The following is a 22,495-nucleotide window of genomic DNA, read 5'->3' on the forward strand; positions in this document are numbered from 1 at the left end:
TGATGGTTCACAGGTGCAGAACATTAAAGGGTAACAATTTCCCCAGTCCCTTCAGGTACTATACATGAACTGCTCCATGCACAAAACTATTAAAAATATTATAGAAATTATCCTGAGGGTATGTGTATAAGATGTATATGAAGCATATTGAATTTTGTATTCAGACTTGGATTCTAACCCAATATATCAAATTAAGAATATGTAAATGTTCCAAAATCTGAAAAAAATATGAAATACAAAACATTTAAGGTATACCCAGTCTGCTAAATGGAACAGTGGTTGTTTTCTGGATTTTTTTAAATGTTTTTTAATACATAATAGTTGTACAGGAGGCTTCATTGTGACATTTCCATATATGCATACCGTTTTTGGCGTTTCCCCATAGTTCCCAGGTTCCAAATTTCTATAAGTATATATGTTATTTTTTAAATCAAGAAAGTATTTGACTGGATTTTTTTGTTTGTTTTTGAGAGCAATTCCTTTGATTAAATTGTCCCAACTGCTTAATGACTAGGCTTAACAAACTAAAACCAAGCCCAGACTACAGGATCACAAGTTAATTAAATTGAGGTATTTTCCTGGAGAAGGAGAGAGAAAGGGAGAGAGGAAGAGAGAAAGGAGGAGGAGAGGGGGAGAAAAGGAAAAGTGAGTTTATTTAGATTCTTCTACTAAAGAAACTTGTGTTCTGGGAGGAGACATTTCTGCCCTCCACTGAGGATGCAGCCACTAAGAACTAAATAATTGAGGGCTGGGAGAATAGGAGAGAAAAGTTCAGAGAATCAGACTCAAGTTTTTTTTAAGGCTGTTATCAGAAAAGCTGCATTGGAAATTCAAGATTGCAGCCAACCTTAATACTCTGTTAGGCTGTAGCCCTACCTGTATTTGGCCATCTTCCTAGCACTGTGACACGTGCCAGGTAAGAAGAGTGGTGTTTTTAAGCCCTCTGGCATCAGAGGTGACACAGTTTGGGTCCAGTCCCAGCCCTCTGCCTTAGCTGATATGTGGCGTTGATGAAATATTAGCCTGGGTTTCTGGTTTAAGTGACTTTAAGAGTTCAGTTTTTGAAACAAGTAGTCCAATTGCCTACTTAATTAACTTCCCAGGTAGAAAATGGGCAGGAATAGAAGCAGTGGATTTTTTTTTTCTTTCTGGTATGCTGAGGATTGAACTCAGGGCCTTGCATATGCTAGGCAAATGCTACATAACTGAGTTACATCCCTAGCTATAGAAACAGTGAAAAACAAGGATAGACAAGAAATGTGGAGTAGGGTCCTAGAGAGTTGAATGCCAGGCTCAGTATGACTTGTAATCAGGACACGTTAAGTACTTGTCAGAGTTTTGGAGCAGGAAAACAATCTGATGAAAATTGAACTCTAGAAAGATTTTTCTGGAATTGATCTTTTGGATGACTGGCTTGTAAAGAAGGCCAACATTTAGGGTCAAACCTAGAAGAAACAAGTAAATTTTATGAGAAACTTAGAAGCAAGCATAGACCTAACAGAAATTGAATTAGTCCTTGTCTCTCTCTTTCCTGGTTGTGTGTTTTGACTTGATTTTTTAACTCTTAAAGGATCCTTAGCTAAAGATCAGGAGTTTGCTGCCTTAGTCTTGAAAATAACAAGAGATAAGGCATAAAAATACTGATGAACTCCTGTGAAATTTTAACAACAACAACAACAAAAAAAAAAGCATGTAATTTTTATCAGAGAGTATAATTTTTAAAATAACTCTACCAGCCTAGTGCTTTGGTTTAGGTGAAGATGAGTCTTAATGTGACAGGTACTCAGAAAGTGCTTTTTAGTTTCTCATAGGATTTACTTGTTTTCTTCTAGGCTTGACTCTAGAAGGTTGGCCAGAATCTTTACCCAGAATAGCAAAGCTAGAGAGATGACTTTCTCACACCTGAATTCAAGCACTGGTATGTAAACTTAATTATTTTTAGCCTACACACTAGAAGTAAAAGAGAAAAACAAGCCTGATTTTCAGGGAAATTTCTCTTGCCTGTTAATTGAGGCTGATGGGGAACAACCCCTTGTTTATGTATAGTAAATTACAGAGACTTTAAAAGGGCATTTTTATCTTTAGACCGCTCTATTACACAGTTGCTATTGTGGGCCAAAAATTCAATATGGGAAGCTAAAGTACCTGTTGAAATTCATAGGCTACAATGAGTTGCCTGAGAATCAGGATTTCATTTAACTTTAGTTTCTTCCTTAAAGGATGAGATCCTAAAAATGAGACTGTTGCATGAATTTTAATGAATTAGACCTCTGAGTAGAAATAATGCTATTTTCATGAGGTAGTTTTAAAATGTAGGAATCAGAGTACAAATTTCAGCAATACCAGGTGCTATGGAGAGTCAATGCATAACTGTTGTTCATTAGTAAGAAGCAGAAAAGTAGGAGCTAGAGAAATGTCTTATTAATGAAGAGAAAACTAAGAGGCAAAGTTAAGAAATATCTAATGAGCGATCTGGATCATTCCATAGGCCATCTGGCAGTTTAGGGGATAGACACGTGTTCGGGTGCCCTTCTAAGCCATGTTAAAATGAGTCATCAAATAATTCATCATAGAAACTTGTTGTGAAATATATCTGATAGTACTATATTCCAGGATTTTTCTTCTTCATTTTTAAACTGGCACATTTCTTTGTATAGAAATTGCATTGGAGCCAGGTACCAGTGACTCATGTCTGTAATGCTAGCTACTCAGGAGGCAGACATCAGGAGGATCATGGTTCAAAGCCAACACCAGGTAAATAGTTGAAAAAAACCACCACAAAAAAAGGGCTGGCAGAGTGGCTCAAGTGGTAAGAGCACTCACCAAGCAATTGTGAGGCCCTGAGTTTAAACCCTAGTGTCGCCAAAAAAAAAAAAAAGACTAAAGAAATTGCACTGAGGCAAGTGACTGAGCAATAGTCTTTCCTTCACAACCTTCCTCTGAAACACTTATCTCTCAGATTCTATGGGATATGGTCACAGTGCCTCATATCCCCTTGCTTCTCAATGAACTTCAGGAGACCTGCTTGGAGAAAATTACAGAAGAATATAAAGGCAAAGTTAAGACAAGATGGCCTGTCTTCTCTTTATCATCTGATCTCATCTCCATTCTGTCACACTAACTCACAAGAATTTTATTTTCTATTCTTAGAGTAATGGGTGTAATGTTTAGAAATCTAGTTCTTAGTGCACGGTGCTGTGAGAAATGCAAGAGACTGGTGACATGTTCTCTATCCTTCTAAATGAACAGACAAGATACGATACAGAAATCTAGCAAGGTAAAGCAATAAATTTCACCTGAGCTTGTAGTCACAGCGCTTCCCTTTACTCCTTATCTGAAAGCTTCCGTGATTCAGTGCAAAAGTTGCTTGAGAGGTCTAGGGAGCATGGCTTAAAGAGTCTAAAACTTGAAGAGATGTCTCTTCGGAGAAAGGATTCAGCTAGACCTGAGGGATGAGTAGGATTCAAGCAGTAGATGGACAGAGGAAGAGGACTTTGTTGGAGCCAGGTATGGTGGCTGATGTCTCTAATCCCAGCTCCTCAGGAGGCAGAGCTTTGGAAGATCAAGGTTGGAAGCCAGTTTGGGCAAAAAAATAGCAAAACTGCATCTTGACCAATAAACTGGATATGGTGGTATATAACTATGCATAGAAGGTATAAGTAGATGGATTGTAGTCCAAGGAAAGCCCAGGCAAAAATGTGAGACTCTATCAGGGTGTGGCTCAAGTAGTAGAGGGACTAGCAAGCACAAGGCTCTGATTTCAAATCCCCATACCACTAAAAAAAAAGCAAGAAAAAAAACCAAAGGGCACGATGTTAATAAAGCCTGAGATGAGAAGGAATGAGGAAGAGGAGAAAGAGAAGGATGTTTGGCAAACAAACTGATGTATTTTCTTAATGGTATCAGATTGACTGCTTTACATAATTGGTTTAATTATTTATTGTTTGTATCTTGGAAGCAGAATAAAGACTACATGAATGTCAGTGACCTGTGTGTCTCAACTGTAGCCCACCTGCTCAGTGCCATATACACAGAAGTGTGTGAATGTAAGAGTCAACCCATGGAAATAATTGTCTAGGGGTTAATTCAAGATGTGGAATTAGCCTGTCTAAAGGTGGCTGAATGGAAGGATGAACATATTCTCCTGCTATTATGTAATAATTAATATGCCAATAGGATCCCGATGGGTAGAAAGAAAAATAATAATTAAAAATAATTATTATTATTAATTATTATGACCACTTTTAAAACTGGAAGCATGTGTTTAAGATGAGTGTCAGGGTGCTGGTTATAAGAACAGGACAGAAGCATTTAATGAAGAAAATCTCAGTGACAAAGTTAATGGGATCTCAGAGCTGACCCAAATAAGTTGAAAGTTTCATTGGATCCTCTTCATCATTTTCAACCCACAACTCACCTCCAGATTTAATCAGCTAACCACCGTGATGATTTGGAAAGTAACTCAAAAGCTTGTTTGGGGGCTTCTATATGGATGGGGCCCTAAATTGATCTGTCTCCCTATTTTAAGACTTACAACTGTTTCCAGATTTTTCCTTTCACGTGTAAAATACTGTAGACTAGAAGTCATTTTGTATCTGGGTGTTTATTTTAGACCCAGCTCCAAGAGTGGGTAGAACAGCTATTTCGTGGTGAGTGGAGTATGCTGACACAGGGAGGGACCTAGGTCACTTGGGACATCAGAGCAGGTCATTCACTGGTTTATTTTTCCATGCTGTCTACCTTCCTCCTGGTATCTTCACCTTGATACAGGAGGAAGGTTTTTTCCCCTCTTTCACTGATATTTTTGTTGTTGTTTGTGTTTCTAAAAGATTTGGGGAATCATCTTCATTTTCACTAGTTTACTTGGGTGTTTCATTTATCATAAGTCCATGCAATGCATAGTACAAAATTCACCTCCTTGCTAAATTCAAAACTAAACCTCTCAGTACAAAAGAAAGATCCAAAAGAGTTTCTAAAAAATGGGAGAATGGAAGTGAAGAAAACAGACATTCTCCTGAGAGAGTGTCAAACTCTGAAACCCATGGTTAGGACATCTTGAAATTTCTGGCTAGCTACAGGATGATGTTTCTTAATGATTTAAAAATTAAATCATCAATTAATATTAATTAAGCAACACTATCATTAATAATTAATATCATTAGATATTATATTAGCATAGATAGTCCCACTCTTAACCAAATTATTCTCCCTTCCCTGAGTATTTGAATTTTCATTCATATTTTTGTAGGTTTTTACCAAAACTGGAGTACCTGGACTTGGACACTGTGAGCAATGGGCTGTAAAAGAACTAGGACAAATGGGTCATGGCAACCAATTGGGCATTTGCTAGAGGCGCTATCTAACATGGGTTTGGAGCCTCCGTGTAAAAGGCACAGTGACTTTACAGAGGAACCAGTGATTAAAATAACTATAACTCTTCAGAGTTTACCATGAACTCAACCTTAGGCTGAAGCTTGACATGCAATATCACTCTTAAAATGTCTAAGGTTCTGTAAGAAACTAACTTTTAAACCTATTTTGTTCTTGTGGAAAATAAGTATGCCTGGTCAACAGCCCTTTCCTATCCTCCCCTTTACTTCTATTGCCTTCTTCTGGATCTTCAGGTGGCAGAAGCTAATTAAACACATTCAGAATAAGGTGTATAGCTTCATACACTCATGCACTTCTCTCTGATAATATTTTGGCTTGAATTACCCAAGCTGAAAAGGTAGTAACATTAAGTTACCACCTGACAAATGCTTCCCTGTGCTTGAGCTCCACTTCAGTGTCACTGATTTGTGGAGGCCTCTGAGCTTGAATACCTACATTTAAATTAAAAAATTGCCCAGTTCCTCTTCTTCCCATTCACCTGCTTCTATTGCACTAGCCATGTATTCTTATTATTGAGTCAGAAGGAGGACAATTGATCCAAAAATCTTTTTGCTGTTCGCAAACAAGGCCCAAATGATTCACAAGGAATATCTAGTTTATCCTTTTCTGTAAAACCAAAATTTCTGTTTAAACTTACAGTCCAAAGTGATAGAAATTTGAGAGCAACTTACCTGGGCTAGTCAACTTGTCCTTAAGTGCCTTTCAGTGTGGTGGAGCCTTTGTTTCATGTTTTTGGGATAACCATGAATTAAATCCTGCTATTACACAAACTGTCTTAGGTCAAAAAGGTCTCTTATTCTTTCTTTCCCATAGCCTCCTGATGCCTAGCCCCACACCTCTAGCTATTCTGTACTTTGTAAGCATACAGCTCCTCTGAAATCCCATTCCATGGGTGGGGCCACTACTGTGTGCTCCAGGTCACCTCGGCCACATAGCTTCTGCTTCTGGACAGAGTATTGGCTACAGGTATTGGAGATCAGGGTGAAGCTCTGTGCTCTGGCACAGATTCCAAGGATTGTCACTTGGCTTCAGAATAGAGCACCTAAAAGACCCTAAATCCTTTGAAGCTATGGAGATTAACTTCCCACTACCATTTCAGTTATATATTAAATATCTGACTGTCTTTTTCATCCATGAGTTATATATATAAAAAAAAAAATCAAGCAGGCAAAATCCCCTTTGATCTTCTTATTCTAAGTAACTGCCAAACCCTATGGAGGTGGCAGAAATGAAATGTTTCTGGCCTTACCTCTCTCTTGGAGCTCTTTGCTGTGTTATAGTTTTCTTTTACCAGTGCTGGCGATTGAACTCAGGTCCTCATGCATGCTAAGCAAGTATTCTACCTCTGAGCTACACTCCCAGCTCTGATCTTTTAATTGAAACTTTTATTAAGGTAATTGTAAATTCACACAATATTGTTATACTGAAATAATAATACAGAAAGATTCCTTCTGTATTATACCCTGTTTTCCTCCATGGTGATATTTTGCAAAACTACGGTATAAATTTTACAACCAGAGTATTGGTATTGATGGAATTCATGAATCTTACTCAAATTTCTGCAGTTTTACATGTGTATAAGTTGTACACAGTTTTATCATCTGTGTTGGTTAAGAGTCCCTCATGTTGACCTTTTATAACCACATGCACCTCTTTCCTCTCTGACCCCTGGTCCACACACCTCCCCACTAATCTGTCTTCCATTTACAGACATTTTGTCATTTCAAAAGTTCTAAAATATTGAATCCTACTCCATAACCTCTTGTGACTGGCATTAATTCAGACAATTAATGCAGATTCATCCAAGTTTTTGCATGTATTAGGAAAATATTTTTATGATTGATGAATATTCCGTGGTATATATTTATGCTATCATTTGCTCAACCATTCATCAATTTTTATCCAGAAGCAAAGCTACAATGAACATTCATATACCAGCTTTATTATGAATGTAAGTTTTTAATTTCTTTGAAATATACAAGGAGTGCATAATAGGGGCAAGTGACCAGGAATACAATTTCTAGGTCATATGATATTCATATTTATTTTACTGAAACAGGTTTTCCAAAGTGCTGTGTCAATTTAAGATCCTGGCAGCAATGAGTAAGTCCTCCCTTTCTTTCCCCAAGTTTGCTGTTGCATTCTTTGTTTATTTTAGCCCTCCAAGTGGGTGTGGAGTGGTGTCTCATTGTGGTTTTCATTTGCATTTCCCTAATGGCTAAAGATGTTGAACATCTTCTCATGAGGGTATGTACCATCTGGATTTCATCTGTGAAATGACTGTTCTTATCTTTTGCTCATTTCTGACTGTATTGTCTGTTTTTTTTTTTTTTTTTGCTGTTGAGTTGTCAGATTTCTGCATATGTTCAAGACACTAGTCTTGTTGGATATTTGTTTGAAACTATTTTCTTTCAGGCTATAGCTTGTTTTTACTTCCTTTTCACATGAAATTTCACAAATTAAAATGCTTATTTTGATGGGATGCAATTTGTCTTTTTTTTTTTTCTTTCATGGCTTGTGCTTTGGATATCTTACTCAAGCGTTCTTGTCCTAGGCAAGGGCCCTGAAGCTATTCTCCTTTTTCATTCCCTTAAAGTCTTTCAGGGTTAGGGCTTAAATTTCATCTATGATCCATTTCTAAGTTGAGTGTGAGATTAAGGTTAAGGTTCATTTATTTGCGTGTAGATATCTGGATACGTTTTCCCAATAACATTTGCTGGAAAGACTCATTCCTTGTTTGAAGTGGTTTTGCCTATTTTTCATAAAGCAAGATCTATTTCTGGATCTTCTATTTTGTGTCACTGGTCTTTTTGTCTATCCCCCAACAATTCCACTTACTATACCTATAGTAAACCTTAATGTGAGGTTTCTGATATTTTATTGAGGATTTTTGCATCTAAGTTCATATACTAGTTTATGGTTTCTATTCCTTTTGTACTGTTGGTTTTGCGGGGGAGGGGGTTGGTACTGCAAGTTTGAACTCAGGACCTCATGCATGCTAGGCAGGTGCTCTACCACCAGAAACACTCCACCAGCCCTTTTTCATTATGTTATGTAAATTCAAGGTATAGTCTTGCAAACTATTTGCATGGAATGACTTTGAACAGCAATCCTCCTGATCTTTGCCTCCTGAGTAGCTAGAATTACAGATGTGAGGCACCAATGCCCTGCTCTTTTTGTGTTGTGTTTGGTCTTGATTTCAAGGTAATATTAGACTCATAAAATGAGTCTAGTTCTTCACAACTACAAAGTTGGCAACAATTATTAACAAAACCAAACCAAACCAAACCAGAAAAGAATAAGTGTTGGTTAGGATGTGGGGAAAGGCAAATACTGGCAACTGCTACTGGGAATGTAAAATAATAGCTGCTGTTTTTGAAAACAAACTGGCAGTTTCTTAAATGAAGGTGACCATATGATCCAGCAATTCTACTTCTGGATATATGCTCAGGAATGAAAATATATATCTGTACAGAGCTCATAGGCAAGTATTAATTGTGGCATTTTTCATAATAGTCAAACACTGAAAATGCCCCAAACGTTCATCAACTAATGTGATATACTATTTGGTCATAAGAAGAAACGAAGTGCTGATACATGCTACAGCACAGGTGAACCTAGAAACATTGTGCTAAGGGAAAAAGAGCTTGTCGCATGCTATAAAATTTATATAAAATTTCCAGTAGTTAAATCTATAGAGATGGACAAATCTGTCTACAATTGGGGAGGATGGGAAGATGAGAGGCCAACTGCCAGGTGGTGTGGGGTTTCTTTTTGCAGTGATAAAAATATTTTAGAATTGATTATTGTGGTGGATTCACAACTGTGAGTATGCTAATAGCCATTTAACTGTGCATTTTAAAAGGGTAAATTTAATTGTATGGGAATCATATCTTAAAGCTTTTGGAAAGTATATACAAACTTTTAAAAATATGATACCTTAACACTTAAGTCATTTTATTATTTATTTTTCTTTTGTTTCCTATATTTTTCCTGCTTGCCTTCCTATAGGTTAAACTTTTTTTTTTCAATTTTTTCTTTCTCAGTGCTTTTAAGTGTGTTTTTTCATACAGTTTTTGACATGGTTCCTCCAGGTAGTACAATAACTAGAAAAAATAGTCTTATAATAATCTACCATTATCAACATTTTTTCACTTCTAATGAAGTGTGGAAACTTCTATTTTGGTTTCTTTAAGTTTCCCACTTTAAATAGCGATATCTTGTATAGCAGATGGTGCTGTAATTTTCGCCTCAATCATCAAATATGATTTGTACAATTTATGAAAAGAAGAGTCTGCTGTATGCACTATATTTCTGCTCATTTCCTCGGTCCTTCCTCAGACTCTAAGATTTCTTCTTTTATCCTTTGCTTTCACTTCGGAGAATTTCCTGAAGAAGATCTTTAAAGGAAATTTGCTAAGGATAAATTATTTTATTTTTCCTTCATCTAAGCATATTTTTACTTTTCCCTTTTTAGTAAATGATCAGTTGCTTGATAGATAACTCATGGTTGATAGTTCTTTGCTTCTGTTGATTGAAAGTCATGCCAACTTGATTCTGGGTTTCATAGTTTCAAATGACAAATCTCTTTTCTCAGTTGGTATTTCCCTATGTGCAGTTACCTGTTTCTCTCTGGTTGCATTTAAGAGACCTTTTCTTTATCATTAGTTCTCACACACTTAATTATGATGTGCTTTGTTAATTTCTCTGGGTTTCCCCTGTTTGGAGTTCAATAAGCTTCACAGATTTGTAGCTTTATGTCTTTTACCAAATCTAGAAAGTTTCAGGCAATATTTTTTGAAATACTCTTTCAACTCCCCTCTCTCTGTCTCCTTTCCTTCTAGAAGTTCAATGACACCAACGCCAAATCATTTATTATTGCTCTCTTGTTACTGGTCTCTGAGACATTGTTCATTAAAAATATCCTGGTATGGTGTTAAGATTGAATGAATTCTCTTTTTTGGCACTCACTTTCACACATTCTACCCTTTCACATCTCCATTAGGTACTGAGCTCATTCACAAAGTTTCTTAACCTCTGTTATGGCATATTTTCAGTTCTATGATTTCCATTTGTTTCTGTTTTATAACATTTCTTTGTTTAGATTTCCTATTTTTTCATTCATAGCAAGAGAGTTTATAATTGCTTGTTGAAGCATTTCCATGACAATTGCCTTAAACTCTTGTCAGATAATTTTATCATCTGATTCATCTTGATGTCAGTATCAGTTAATTGTCTTCATTCACTCAAGCTGTGATTTGTCTTGGTTCTTGGCATGATGGATGATTTCTTTATTGTATCCTGGACATTTTGTTCACTATGTCTGGCGACTCTGGTTTCTATTTAAATCTTTTTTTTAGTAGTCTTTCTGTTCAGATTCAGTATACAGATTTTGGTCAAATTGAGGGGGAGTAGTGATTTCAAGGGCATGGCCTTTTCAGTATTAGTTTAGTATGTTTGGTTTATTTGGTGCCACTGGATTCATATCCAGTGTCTCTGGGTTGAGGAGAGGGTCTTGGGCACATTGGATAAGGAGGTTTTGGGATCAAGGTGCTTGATGTCATTAAATATCCCTTGTCAGATCTGCCCATGAGCATTGGTATCTCCTGACAGAAAAGGGACATTGCATGTTTCCCTTGGCAGTTTAATTCTGACTGGGCTCCCAATTGATTCTCCTCACTGGTTGTATTGGGTTTTCTTGTTGTCAGAAGAACTCCCGTTCAATTCCAGGGAGCGATGTAATTCCCAGAGGTGTCCCTATAGGCCAGGTCTGAGTGGTTGCCTTCTTTTGGTCTTAAACCAGCTTACAGCCACTCTGTCACCTTTCAAAACTCTCTTTTGCAGTCTCTTGCACCATTTCTAGGGTTAATAGTTATGCTGAACAAAGACAAAGCACAAATAATTGGTTCTACACCATCTTGTCTTGCCCAGAACTATATATTATATTTTTTTGGGTGATTTGTTTGCTAGTGCAGATTTCTTCATCTAAATGTTTTTCTCCATATCTCACAAACAAATATTTATTTGTTATGATAACTCATTTTATACCCACTATTGACTAGCACCTAATATAGCCATATAGGACTCATAGCTGGTTCTCAGTAAAAATTTTGTGGAGAAAATTAAAGGAATCCTTATGGTATCAATGTCAAGTTTATAACTAGAAATGTGTTTATCTCATGATTGGCAGATGAGGACTTCTGACTCCTATAATTTTACCAAATGAACAATTGCCCCCATGACCTAGAGAGAGCTCTGTCTCCATTCTGTGTTGCCTAAAGTCTAATAATCTTAGAAGGAACAAGATTGGTATCATTTCTTATGTTAGCTGGCTGCTATAACAAAAGACCATAGATTGTTTGGCTTAAACAACGGAAACTTACTTCTTAGAGTTCTAGAGCCTTAGAATTCCAAGATCAAGTTACTGGAGAGGTAGACTTCATACTATTGTTTTTGTCTTGGCTTGTAGGCAGCCCCTATCATGCCGTGTGCTCAAATCATTTCTTTTTTGTATGATCGAGAGAGAGAGAGGAAGTGCTCTAGTCTCATTTTGTTATAGACACCAACTCTATTATGACCGTCTCTCCCTCATGACCTCACCTAAACTTGGTTACCTCCCAACTGGAGGATAAGGCTTTTGCATATGGCTTTTGAAGGGACACATTTGCATAGTAGTTGCTTCCATCTGATTTTCTTAAACATTTCACAAAATTCATGCTAAAATCACAAAAAACAAATTTACATAATTGTCAGATCTGTATCTTTCTGAACTTATTCATGTCAATTCTCTAGAAGTTTCAGGAAATTAATTTACATGCTTACATCTCTCAGTCACATTTGAACCACTCTTTATATTCCATATGTACACTTAGTGAGTTGAAATAACATCAATGCAGCTAATGTTTCTTTTCACCTATCATTTTCTGTAACCTGAAGATATATTATTTATACTTTTGGGGCCTGGAATAAAACTAAGTGGAGACATTTGAAAGACTTTCCACAGAAAACTAGTTAAATATGTGACTAGCTAAATACATAAAAATGTACCTATTCTAGAATGGAAGGATGTAAGTGAAAAATAGAGTTGCCAAATTGCTTATAGAAAATGAATTCCCATAATTGTTACAAACTCACTGTGACGTGAAATCTCTATGATCCCCCTAATGATTCTCACTTCCTGAAACCCATGTTCTGTGTAATGTCTTCCTCTCAAGTATAGACTGGCCTCATGACTTGCTTCTGTATCTAAGGTTGTAAGAAACCATTGCTGTGATTCCCATACAAGAAATCATAACTTCTGTCCTTGATAGCAGACTTTTCTTTGCTGGATGATGAAAGGAACTGTCATATAGAGACACAGGGCAAGCATATACAGCAGCCAATATTTTCCTGCCCCAAACTACATGAATTTGGAAGTAGCTCCTAGTTGAGCCTCAGATGAAACCCCAGTCTTCATCAATATCTCCACCATGCCTTATAAGAGACACTAGAACAGAGGACCAAGCTAAACTTTCCCCATATTCCTGACCCATAAAAACTGGTGAGAAAATAAACGTGTATTGTTTTCAGTCACCAATTTTGTAATAGTTACTAAAAATAGATAATGAATATACCTACCTGCTTTCATATTAGCATATGCAATGAAAAGGTTGCCATGTTTTCACTTTTTGCTTTTCTACGTGAAACCATTTTCATAAGAATTATTTTTATTTCACAAATAAATAGATACACATACATATATATAATAGGTCATATGTGTATTTTGACTGTCCACTTGGGTCTGATTTTCATAGTCCCATATTGAGGTAGAGCAGTCTACAAACGAGGGAGTGACATATTGCTGCAGAGTAATGGAAAAGAAATGAGAGGGAGAAATTAGAAAACAACTGTTTTTGTAAAGTTGTTCACATGAGAGTCTTAAGTGATTGTACAACTTAGCATTCTGATCCAGTTAGAGCCAAAGAAAACATTCATTCTGTCTTAATGTCTTCAGGAAGCTAACAAAGAAATAAGATTAACTTTAAGCAGAAAAAGCATGGAAAGGAATGTCTTTTTTAAATTCTCTACCAGGATAATATCTCATGGCAATGTCAAAACTTTATCGTTAGCAAGGAGCTGAGAGTATGTTCAGCAAATAAGCAGTTGATTGTGTCCATGTGAAGTCAGGTGTTCTGTGGTTTTATTCTTTAGACTAGGATTTGAACAGTAGGCATTTTCATTCCCTGAACAGACTTTTCCCTTTGCTCTTCAAAAGCCAGGAATGATTATTATTGAAGTATCTAATCACTCAGCATCTTTACTTTTTCCTATTGCAATAGTGTTTTTCTTTAATCTTGTGTTAGATCAAAATTCCAAGTTTATTTTTTAAAAGTATTAGGGATTGGTAAAACATTTTTTAACATATATTGAAGGAGTAATGAACTAAGGGTCATGAGAGACATAAAGATAAGCTCCCCTATGTTTAATAATTGGTAGACTTTAAAAAAAATCTTTAGTATTTATTTAAAGGAGAATGTACATCAGCAGATAAGACAAAGACTAGCATATTCTGCCTTGATTTTAGAGGCTGCAATGGACTGAATGTTTGTCTTTTCATCCTTGGAATTATGTTGAAGCCATTGTATAAGGTATTCCTGGATAGAGCATTTGGGAGGTAACCAGGTCATGAGGTTAAAGCCCTTCTGAATGGGATTAGCACCCTTACAGGAAGAGACCCAACCAAGACTTTCTCTCTACCATGGAAGGCTACATAGCAAGAAAACAGTTGCCTGTAAGCCAGGAAGGAGGCCCCACACCAGAACCCAACCATGCAGTCACCCTGATCCTGGTCTTCCAGTCCTCAGAACTGTAAGAAATAAACCTCTCTTGCTGAAGCAACCCAGTCCTCAAAACTGTTACCCCAGCCTTGACTGCCTAAGGTAGAGACATTGGAAGTCTAACTGCATTTTAGAAGAATGAAGCTGACATGACTATCTGGCCTGGTGAGGATTCAAAGTGGTATTGTCTACCATTAGGAAAATGTGAGAAGCAGGGAAGAAACCCATGAGTGGCTTTCTTCTGGTGGAGAGAATATTGTTTTGTTTTATTTTATTAATTTTTTGGCATTACTGGAATTTGAACTCCGGGTTTTATATTTGCATGACTTTACTTGAGTCATGCCTCTATCCCTTTTTTGCTTTAGTTTATTTATCAGATAGACTCTTGTGTTTGTCCCCAGGGCAAGACTGAGACTGGAATCCTCCTACCTATGTCTTCCACAAACTTGGGGATTACAGGCCTGCACCTCCACACCTGACTTCTTGTTTGTGATGGGTTCTAACTAACTTTTTACCTAGGCTGACATCAAACTGCAATCCTTCTGTTCTCTACCTGAGTAACTAGGATTATAGGTGTGTTACCATGATGTCCAGCCCTGGGAATATCACATGCTTAACAAGAGGTGACAGCCAGCATATAAAAATATGCCTTTCCAGTAATGAGTTTTCCCTTAGTGAATTCTTGTTGTTCTTTTTGTTTGTTCCTAGATGGCTGATCTTTTATATTTGAAAATGAAAGTTTCAGAAGGCTACCATTGTGCCATTTCTGTAAATGTGCTTGTATGGCTTAAATTGCACAGCATTTTTTCACTAGTTCTTTATCACTTTGGTATATTTACTATAAGGCATTTACTATACAGCTTCTGGCTGTAACTCAAGCTGTAGGGAAGCCTTATATTTTAGTGACTTTTTGAAAGTAAGATAGAAAATGTAGTTGGAAAAAAGATCCACAGAAAGTCTCAAGAGTGGAGCCATAAATTCCTTGATTAAGTTACAGTGTCTCTGTGTGTGTGGGAAGATCTGTGCACTGCAGTCTCTAGCTTTCTCCTTCTCCTTCTCTCACTCCCTCTAGGTGAGTTGGTGTCACCAGTAATAAAAAGTAATGGAAGCTTAGAATGTCCTAGGTTTTTATTTTCCTTTGTCACTTTTCGGTCTGTCACTGCTAGGCCTATGAATGGCATTAACCCATGCTCAATAAATATTTGTACAATAGATATTATAGAAATAGTAAAGCTTCTGGGTTTTCTTTATTTCTGTGGTCAAAATTTTTAAGAAATTTAATTGGGTGTGTTTTCAGATATTTAACTGCCTTGGTAGAGGGTTTCTAATATATTAAAACATTTAACATGAGGAATGGCAATTATGGTCCTAGTGATTTATATGCTCCCATGAAAATAGAATAATGAAACCCATTAAAACTGGCTAATAAGGGTGAAGGGGGAAAAGAAAGAACAATAGAGGGCTGAATTCCATCAAAGTACATTATATGCATGTGTGGGCATATCACAATGATGTCCCTTTGTCCAATTAATATATGCTAATAAAAATTTCTAACACATCTTCTGTGTTAACCTGGCTCCATTCAATGAATTGTTTGAATTCCATCCACTGATGAATTTGTCCTGTAAAGGCAAATAAAGAATTCTTGACTGTGCTTTCACATGCACGAATGTGTAATATGCTAGAAAGTATGTGGTTTGTTTGATCATGTGCAGCTTGCCAATATTTCTGAAAAAGTCTTTCATCGTTTTTGATTCCGCCTTATTCAAGGCAGCTATTTTTATCTGTTTTTCTTCTGTGAAGTAGTTCTAGATATTGTGAGATGTTTGTTGAGTCAAGCCAGCTGATGTATGTATCCATATTTTTGCAGTTTCTGAGAAGTTTCTCAGAAGTCACTTATAAACTGAATATCAGCACATACATTCAGTTCTGTAGACTCATAGATCCTCTGCAGAGCTGGTGCTTCATCTGGTAAGACAGACCATCTTAGCTCTCTTTCATAAGGCAATTTTAGTTTATACACAGTACAATACCAACTTTTCAATAACATTTCCTTAAACAACTCAGCAAGAGCCCACTATTGTAAATATTTATTCATCCTTTTCCACACCCCTCTTGTAAAAATTCATACCTCAAGAGGTAAAACCATGTTGGATTAAATAGTATTTTTTTCCCATCAATACTGAAGATGCATTTTAACAAGTAAAACATAATTTAACAATTCACCCCAAAGCCATGTCTGTTGCCTTTTAACTCATTACAAGATTTCTCTGCAATTCCTAATAGTAATCAGCATACAACGTTCATTAATTGGATTTTCTAGATTTGGTAAATTTTTAGTGGCTTCTAGTTGAATCAAAAGGAGGTCATGCTGCTATTTCAAATACAGATTCCCATGCATTCCCGTATCAGAATAAAGAGAGATGAATAGAAAGTAACTTCTGAACCCCCCTTCTACCCAATATCAGAGCTGACAGTGAAAGTTTGGCACCTAGCATGCCATATCCAGTTCTGAGGCTGGGTAAGGTTTTCATGCTGTGGATGAGGATGAGTGATTTTGACATTACAAAGTACTTTGTCATATGAGAACTCAGGATAGGTTATCCGTTTAGAAATTAAATGCTGAATGTATTGATTCTTCATTTCTTCTCAGTTTAACACATAATAAAAATTAAACATTTCCACTTTAATAATGCTAAGAGAGAGAAAAACATTCATATTTAAAAATGCCCTGTGTCTTCCCATAGACCTGGAGCCCAATGTTGTGTAAATAAAAAAAAAAAGAACCTAAGTTTAATATAAACCTAATTTGTTGATTTCAGACCCTAGTTCCGCAGCCAAACTTCATCATAATGAATACTGTATGAAATATACTAAGGCAATCTAAGAAGATAATGTATTATGATATTAGATTTAGAGCTCTTCCAGAAAAATCTCCAAAATTATCATCACATTTGGAAATGGTCCTGGGAGTCACCTAAGGTGGGATATTCATTTACCTCCAAGTATACCTGCAGACATTCAAAGGATAATTTAAATCATTCTTATAATATGCACAAATTTGCTTTTCATTACATATTAATATGGCTCTAATTGCTCTGTAACGATTAGCAATTTAGTTGTATTATTTAAAGTGTATATGCATAAATACATGCTTAATATCCTGCTTTATCCTGTGTATTAAAAAACTTGCTTAAAATATTAATGAACACAACGACCCCATGCCCTTTGGAAGGGATTCTCATTCCAAAGTATTTTACTGAGTATTAATCAAAGACTTCTTGCTAATTTTCCTATTAAGGTCACATGTTAATTTTTTTTCTCTAGACCAGATACTGCCTAAACTTATATATATAAAAGATCTTTTGTAAACCTTTCAGTTACACGAAAATATAGCTAAATTGTAGTCTCCACATTAACTTGGAATAAATTCCATGGGAGTTATTTTGGTACCAAAGAGACTGATTCTTACCATATTACCTTGCATTTACATACTGCTTGATGCTTTTTATAGCTTTTCCTTATCCTCTTTCATGTTTCATCTTCACGATGTGCTCAAGGGGGTAGTCACATGGACATCATTGTCTTTAATTTCTAAACTTCTTTGTTGAGTTACAGCCTAAGAGAGACCTGCCTTAAATTAAGTGATTTTAGAGATGAGGTTCAAGTGTATTTGCTGAAATATTCCTTCTGTTATTCTGGATTTAGGTCATTAGGGTACACATCTATGATTTCTATACTTTTGGTGGTGTTTTATAGTTGTTTTATATGCTAATATCCAAATGGATCTATGAATAAAATTTTCATTAAACAATTTGAAGTTGCCATTGAAGCAAGTTTTCTCCTTAGGAGCCATCATGAGTGAGCAATTGTCCAATCTCCTGTGAATAACAGGCATTAAAACAATACAGCATAAGTGGTATGTTCTTCATTCTTCCTAGAGCATGTCCCAAGTTTGCTTGTTTTTGCAACTCACTTTGGCACGTTTGTAAGATACTTCTAAATACTGATTTCCTCATCTTCACAAAGGAGATATTGCAAGGTGGTATTATGGTCATTTCCAAGGTTAAATGAGCTTATTCATATAGAGTATGATACAGAAAAATCACCTAACAAATGTTAATTGCCTCTGTTCCTTCCTTCCTTCTTTAAAATGTTTTAACCAGAGAAGAAAGAAGATATGAGAGAATCGTATGGATAAGGAAAGCACTTTGACCATATTTCATATGATCCACTAAAAAACAAGTGACCTGCTGAGAATGTCTGCTCTCCTCATGTAAATCAGTGAACAAACTTGTTTCTAATTTTTGGCAGACTTATGAAGCCAATTAGCGTGGTAATATAGATCCAACTTTAATGGGCAAGTAAATAATTAATGTTATTGCCTTTGTAAATTTAGCTTTTCAGTTATAAATTAACATAATTAAAAGAGTAATGTTTCAGTATGCATTCTACTAGCCAAATTTAAATCAAGCAATTAAACTGTAGGTTTTCCGCACCAAATGAGCTTGGCTCATTATGACACAGATGAGACGTAAATTTGTTTTTTCATGGTCAGGTTCATTACAAAAACATGAAGGAAAATACTCCCAGTACGTGTAATCAAGTAAATTATTCCAAGCACCACTTATATATTTTAAATTGTTCCTCTGATTCTTCTGCCTTTGGTGCAAGATTTAAACACCGCACGTTACTCTTCTTTCTGAGGAAGGAGCTCTCCTTGCCCAAGCTCACTTAAGATTTCTGTGGAGTCTTGTACTTTTTTCCAGATCTTTGCAAATGATCTCCCGGATCTCTGATGAAGAGATCTTACCACTGGAGTTCAGATCATTTCAGTTGAAAATGTAGCCATTTTGCATGACTTGAATTTGCAAAGCTAGCTGTGTGAAAACTGAGCTTGTTGTTTACGGTAGAGCTGGAGGGAAAGATGCTGAGAGGTGACCACTGGAGAATTGGTATGAATGTAGGAAAGGATAAAGCAGGAGCTTATGTTCTTCCTAAGATGGGAAGCAAGTGGGCAGATATATTTTGCTCTTTGAAATCAGCTCCCTGGACTACTGTCAAACACATTTTAATGTAGAACATTGTATTTTGTGACTGCATTGTTCCAAGCTGGATCAGTAGAAAGTGGGGCCTGCTATGTGGGGATAACAGAACCGCAGGCGTTTTTAATCTTCAAGAAATACTAATATGTAATTAACCATGCACTGACTAATGATCTATATTTAACTGCACCTCACTTTGAGGCAGCTGTAAAAGCAGAACTCAGCATATTAGAATGGTCCATGAATTGCAGAACTCTCTTTGGGAGACACATGCAACTGCTTCTCTCTCTTCCCATTGATCTGTCCATAAAATTAATCCCCCTTTTAGTGATGTTAAGTGTATGAAAATACAACACTGACATTTGTTTTTAATTTGTTGAATTGCTAGTGATGCTTTTTTTTTTTTTTTTAGTGTATTCATTAACTTCTGGGTGAAAGGCTTAAACTCTACCCTAGAGAGATTTGTTAGCAGTTATTTAAAAAAATGTGTGTCCTGTTCTGTTTTGATTACAGAATACATTTCTTCCTTTTGATGTTTGTTCTTCATATTAAAGAGTCCTTGTCAACAGGCCAGGGACTAATTAAGAATCTTTTTAAATGTGATATGTGGACATTTCACTTTGGTTTTTGTGCATAATATCATTTCTCTGCTTCCCAAATCACTAACCATTACATCTGATGATCTGTTATCAATATTTAAAAGCAAAGGAAGCTTGCAGTTATGACAGCTTTTCTAAGAGTCTTCTTTGTAGGAAACAGGCAGTAGCTAGCTCCTCACTCATCAATTTAGCCTGGAATAAGCCTATTGGTTAATGGTTCTCAATCTTATTTTGTTTGAAGCTTTGGCCCTTTCCTTTAGAAAAATGCAAATAACACATTTTACATAAGTTGTAGGGGATTCACCCTACAACTGTTAGGGTTCTCCCTAACAGTTCAACTATGGTTTTCAGGTTAAAAAAAATCTTTGGATAATTAGGGTTATCAAAACTGAAAGTTTTCCCTTTATTTATGATGGTGTTCCAATTCAGTAGTTACCTTATTGTTCCCTTTTTAATTAGACTGTACCAAAGGTCCATATTGGGTCCTATTAATTTAAATTTGTATCATTTCTACTTTCTCCAAAATGACAATCATTCTTCAAAGTTAAGCCTGACAGGTCTTTCATGAAGCTCTCTGCCTTCACATGTACCCTTAAGTGAACTGAAGGTACTTGATCTTTGTCTCACTGACTTTCTCTTGGCTCTTTTCTATATAGGTGCATCTTTTATGCAAGCAAATATAACCCTGCCATTTTATAGTTATATTTCTACCACTGATTTTCATTTATTCTCTATGAAGACAGAAATTGTTTCTTTCACACACTTTATTGATTTACATAGCATTTACAGTAAATATGGTAGAAGAGTATTCTTTTACAAACAAGAACAACTGAAATAAACAGATCTAGGGACACATATGGCTGCCATATATATATGTAATTGATGGGATACAAATGTGCGAATGTAAGAGACTAGTCCACCAGCTCCATTTATCATGACATGGGCACCAATTATGATATTTTATATAAAGGATTAAAAGTACTGCCTAAGTTGGTGAGTTGATATATTATAGGCTACTTAAGAGAGTTTGTATAACAATTAGAAAAGAAATCTTTTCTATGCCTAGGTGTTATTATGATAGCAAAACAGGAGTAAACCAGGATGTGTGCCTTCTGGAAGGTGTTAATAGTGTTTATTTTAATAATGTTAATTTTAAATATCTTTACTTAAGTGGCTTGATTATTTGTAGCTTATAGCATTGCCTAATGACATTTAAGTATCTTAACAATCAGCTATGTGTAGTATTTAATAACTTTTACTGTACAATCAGTGGCTGAGAATTCTTGCTTCTGAAAAGCTATAAAATTTGAGCAAATTAATCTATAAACCTGAAGTTCTGTAAAATAAGTTGCATAAGTCATATGTAGAATTATTAAGAGATGATGTCTGGTACATAGAGCAAGCATTAAATAAGTGTGATCTGTTGTAAATACAAATAATGAAATTTATTTTTCAGATACTATATGGAATATCATTAAGAGTTTTTTATGTCAGTGCTGGGCATTGAACTTAGGACCTTGTACATACTAGGCAAGTGTTCTGTCACTGAGCTATAACCTGAGTCCATGGCATGTTGTTAATTTTATTGGAAATAAACTTATTAGACTCTTAATTTTATTTAAGAATGTCTGATATGATATTTGACCATGTTAATATCCACAGATGAAATTTCTCCAGTTTTACTGCCTTTACTAAATGATTGTATTGCTTTAAATTCATAAATTTTATGGAGCTGTGTATCTACAAAGATAGCTTAGAAGTCCATGGATAAGAGAGTTATTATTTAGCATCACTGTGAGTAGTTTAAGCCAACACAGGGAGACAAGAAAATGGACAAAAGTTTGTTACTTCAGGTTTGTGTTATACTTTCTTATAAATAAAGAATCCATAAAATAATGGGCAGGTTCAAAAATGATGTCCTTATATTAATTATTTCCTTCCAACAACAATATTATAAACAAACCCTCTGTGACTATAGGCAGTGTTGTGCTGATAAACTTGCTCTCCATAAAGATAATAACATTTGTGGTTGTTCATGGTCTAACTGCTCTAAAAATGGCTTCTTTCAAGATGCTGATGGGTTAATAATCAGCTCACAAGAGACCTGTAAATGTGACAGGTCATTCTTGCAAGCTGACATCAACACACCACTCATGTGTCCTTTCATCTCATCTTTCAGAGTTGCCCTGTACTAGCTTGTCCTCTCCTAAAGTAAGACTCCTCTTCTTTTGGAAACATTCATTCTTCTCTCTTCTCTTCTAGTCTTTCAGGCTGCATCATTGTTCATTTAGCTCCTATGTAGATTTCTGTTTTGTGTGACTGTTCTTTGATTGCTCTATGGTAGGAGTAGTATCATGGGAAAGTGCAGTAGAAGGGAGAGCTGGGGGAGAAAGCCATTCCAACTAGAAGTCTTGTACTCCCCTCAATTTTTAAATCAGCCTAGTATGTTTAAACTCCTTCATGTATCCTGTGCAGCTCTCTGTGATGTCATCCCAATATATTTTTCCATTTTGGTTGGTTAGAAAGTGTCATACTCAAAATGTATAACCATACATCCAGATAGGATTTCTTTAAGTTCCTTGAAAGCAGTGTTCTCTTCCTGTCTCTCTACAAGTGCAGTTTTCTGCCTGGAATGGTCTTCACA

At 36.0% G+C, this 22,495-nt stretch overlaps 1 protein-coding gene across 6 annotated transcripts in view; it reads left to right on the forward strand.

The window, feature by feature from the left end:
* Sgcd (sarcoglycan delta) overlaps positions 1 to 22,495 on the forward strand; it is a 940,103-nt gene that overhangs the window by 323,974 nt on the left and 593,634 nt on the right. The window contains exon 1 of one of the 6 annotated variants that reach the window (XM_074057633.1): positions 1,852 to 1,918. The exons of the other annotated variants lie outside the window; for them this stretch is intronic. The gene's annotated coding sequence lies outside the window, so the exon portion shown is untranslated. Of the gene's footprint in view, positions 1 to 1,851; positions 1,919 to 22,495 lie in introns of those variants that run through there. 6 annotated transcript variants of the gene reach the window in all.

This window comes from Castor canadensis, chromosome 16, assembly GCF_047511655.1.
Source record: "Castor canadensis chromosome 16, mCasCan1.hap1v2, whole genome shotgun sequence".
In the NCBI taxonomy this organism is placed as follows: Eukaryota; Metazoa; Chordata; class Mammalia; order Rodentia; family Castoridae; genus Castor; species Castor canadensis.